The sequence below is a fragment of the Lissotriton helveticus genome, chromosome 6 (assembly GCF_964261635.1).
Source record: "Lissotriton helveticus chromosome 6, aLisHel1.1, whole genome shotgun sequence".
Classification (NCBI taxonomy): domain Eukaryota; kingdom Metazoa; phylum Chordata; class Amphibia; order Caudata; family Salamandridae; genus Lissotriton; species Lissotriton helveticus.
The window spans coordinates 559,913,783-559,917,623 of record NC_136067.1 but is presented as its reverse complement, the minus strand read 5'-3'; positions in this window follow the sequence as shown (position 1 = coordinate 559,917,623).

Below are 3,841 nucleotides of genomic sequence, written 5' to 3'. Positions count from 1 at the left end.
TGTTCACTTTGTATTGTCTGCCGTTTCTTATGGCAGCACTAGACCTACCCACATAAGTGGGGTACCATTTTATTCAGGAGATTTAGGGGAGCACAGACTAGTAAAACAAGTGTCATTCCGAATTATTTTTCTCTGCATTTGTGCCTTCCAAATGGAAACCAGTGTGTATGAAAGACAACATTTTGAGAATTAGCCTCTAATTCACATTCTAGTATCGGTACCCACAAATTCAGAGATGTATTAATAACCACTGCTTCCTAAACTCCATATCTTCTGCCCATTTCAGGAGTACTTAGGTTTCCTTGATGCCTATTTTTCACTCTCTATATTTTACAATATGAATTGCTTTATGCCAGGTAAACAATGAAAAATCACTGCAAGGTGCAGCTCAGTTATTGGCTCTGGGTATCTTCAATTCTCGGAAAAACATAAAACCGTATATATCTGTTCAACCAGAAGAGTCTAGCAAATGAAATGGCATATTTTTTTGGGTAAATCGGCCTATGTGATGAGAAGGTACAAATGAAAACACTGTGCCAATGCACATTTTTTCTACAAATTTTAAATAATGTTATATTTGAACACTGAAGGCGGTCATCTCTGGTGGAAGGAACCATCCGACAATGAGTCGGTAGTCCCGCCCACCTTATTTGGATATGACCACAGTGCAGGCTGTCGTAAATGCTCTTTTCTAGTACGGCATCTGCTATATCCCAGGAAAAGGGCAGCAAAATACAAGCCCCACAAGAAAAAAGCATTTTGCGCACATCCATGCACTGTGTGCCTGGCACACGCTGCATGGATGTGTGGAGGGCACTACATGTTCCCCCAGGCCACTAAGCAGTGGCCCATGGGGGACGGGGGCTCTGCTTGGGTCCCCCAAGTTTCCTTTCTAGACTGGCTAGTCATGTCAATGGAACTGCCATGAAAAGGTAGTTGGGAAGTAAAGTCACAGGTGCTGCCTCTATTGTAGGGATTAGGGTCCGACTACAGTCCCAACGGGCTCCTTGAGACTGTCAGAGGCTGTGAGCTTCCACTTCGACGTAATCGATCCGACCACCTGCATTGTGATCTGGCAGTCGGATCTATACCCTGGATTTCGGGCGGACAGCCACCGACCGACTGTCGGTGGCGGTCTGCCCAACATAATAATGCCAGACTTAGTTTCTTCAAGAATACCTTATGGGATCTACACAAATACCCCCTTGTCAAAATCTTTTTTTCCCTAGTTTTCAGAAATGTACAGCTTTCCTGAATCCATCATGGGTTTCGACACCCATTACCATCACAAACTGGAAGGAGATTAGAAGCACAAAAAATAGTAAACATTTGCTATCTCCTAGTAAATGGCCAAAACTGTGGTAAAAAATTACATTTTCTAAATCAAGTCGGCCTGTACTTAAAAGCTGGGAAGATGGTGATTTTAGCACCGCAACCATTTCATTAATGCACTTTGAGGGGAAAAACAGACACTTTCTTCTGCAGCACCTTTTTCCCATTTTCCCCTCAAAAAACAGAGGGGCAGATTTAAAAGCCCCTTGCGGCACTTTTGCATCACTTTTCCCATGTTAAAAGTGACACAAAGTGGTGCAAGGGGCTAATAAATCTGCCCCAAAATGTTGCTCTGATTTGGATAATTTCTTGGTCCCCTCCTACAGAATCCACTAACCCTGCATACCTTTGGACAAAATTTGGCAAAGATAACCATGTGGGAAAAAGTTATGGAGGCCTAAGTATGAACTATCTCAAATAGGCAAAAAAGGTAATCATGGGGGGGGGGGGGGGCTAGCAGTAAAAAGGTTATTAATATATGTTATTTTGTGTTGTTCCTTGTTCAGTGCAGTTATGATTCCCTGTTCCTGTTCTCTGGGTCAGGTAAGGCAACATTTTAGTTATTTTTGGTGGGGTTTTACTATTTGGGGGATGTGTTTGAGATTTTTTTAGATACCAAAGGTTAGTGTTTGTTAGTTCTTTTACTGGGTTTATGATTGCTATGTTAATTGCATGTGTTTTTGCTATGTGAGAAAATATTTGTATTTCCAGATTAATAAAATAATTTGCAAAAAGTGAAGTAAAATGATTTTTTTCACAAATGTGCTTGTTGTGTGGCCTATGGGATGAGTAATAAAAATATTCAATATGTGTTGTGAATAAAAACATAGTAGGAAAAGTCATTGATCCCTAGGGAGTCTCGATAAAAAGAACATGGAGTGCAAATTTTCTGTGCACCAGAAGTGGGAAGGGAAGTCTCTGAAAAGCATAAAAGCTGGGTATGAGGCAAAGAGAAAGATTATATGGCACCAGAGTTTGCATCCTGTGCTGGTAGCAGTGTTTTTGCTATGATTTACTATTGTATTGAGATTTTTATGGAGTTTTATGTGTTGTTTGAGTGGATAATTTATTTATAGTTTGCTTTCGCTTTGGTCCTGGTTTTGGTTTCTAGATACATTTATTTTCAAGGAGATATAGTTATATTTTAACCAGAGTATCATTTCCATTTTTTTTTCAGTTTCTGGACAGTGTTCTTGTGTTCTATTTTCCAAATTTTGGATGGTGCCTATAGATTACTAATATTTTATTCCAAATGTTAATTAACCATTGCTCTTATTGTGTGAGAAAACATTGTAGCCATTTTTGTAGTTGCACAGTCGTTTAGATTATTGTACATTTTGGTGTCTTCGGCTATAAAACAGTACGATAAGTTTCATTATTTTACAGTAATGCTACGTTATTATGTTCAATGTATCGCTCATTCGTATCTGTCTTTCTACTTATAATCATTTTCACATTGGCATTTGAATTTTGTAGTGTGCTTTTTGGAGTTGTTATTTGTGATGGTTATATATTCATTTTTTAGAAACATTTTACTTTTCAATCTTCATATATTATACTTTCTACTTCATCAAACAAAACCAATTCACAATTTTCACCAGGCAGTAACACACAAGCCAGAGAAGCTTCAGAACAAAATTGGAACTGGCTAGAGAGCACAATAAACAGTAACAACATCACCAATTGACAAAACCTCCAGCCTAACATGACCCCGCTGCATCAATAGCAACTACTAGCTGTGTGGATGAGCCGAATGTGACGTCTACAGCAATGCGTGAAATAAACGCAATCAGAGCAATGTTTAGGAAAGAGGAAGATGAAAGGAAGGTTGTGATAATAAATGCCTACTTGCTTCCCAGGGGCAAGGCAAAGGGCTCAACACAGCTGGTGAGTGAATTAACAAGAATCTTTGAAGATGAACAAGGATCTAACTTCTCACTAAGTGGGGACATCTAGCTAGTCGGAATACCACAGGACGAAAACATTGCAATGGGACATCCCACTTCAGTGACAAAACAATGAAGGCATGCAAACCAAGATAGGACACCAACATCTGAGTGAGCTGGAGTACCTCAGATTCTGGGCCCTTAATGACCACTTCCAGGATGATAGTCCCCCAGCCGCACCATTCCGTTCTTCAACAACCAGCTCAACGCTTGATTATACGTTTGTTAGTCGGTCCTTGATCCATAAATACTCCTCCTTCCACCTGGCTGAAAAAGGCATGAGTGCCCATCTCCCACAAGAAGTCATCTTTAAAGACAGAGCTACTTCTCTTTGTGACCCAATCACATGTCCTAACATACAACACACAATAAATAATGGATCCAGTTCATAACCTCTACAGTAGTCAATTTCCTTGAAACCACTAAGAGCTTGCCCCAACGGAAACAAGACAAATAAAACAACCCCCTAACTACATAGGAAGCCTTCGCCAAGGAGCAAAGGGACACATTTGCTACTGCTGTATCAACCACAGCATGCCCTAAGTAGGACAGTGCTGGTGTGC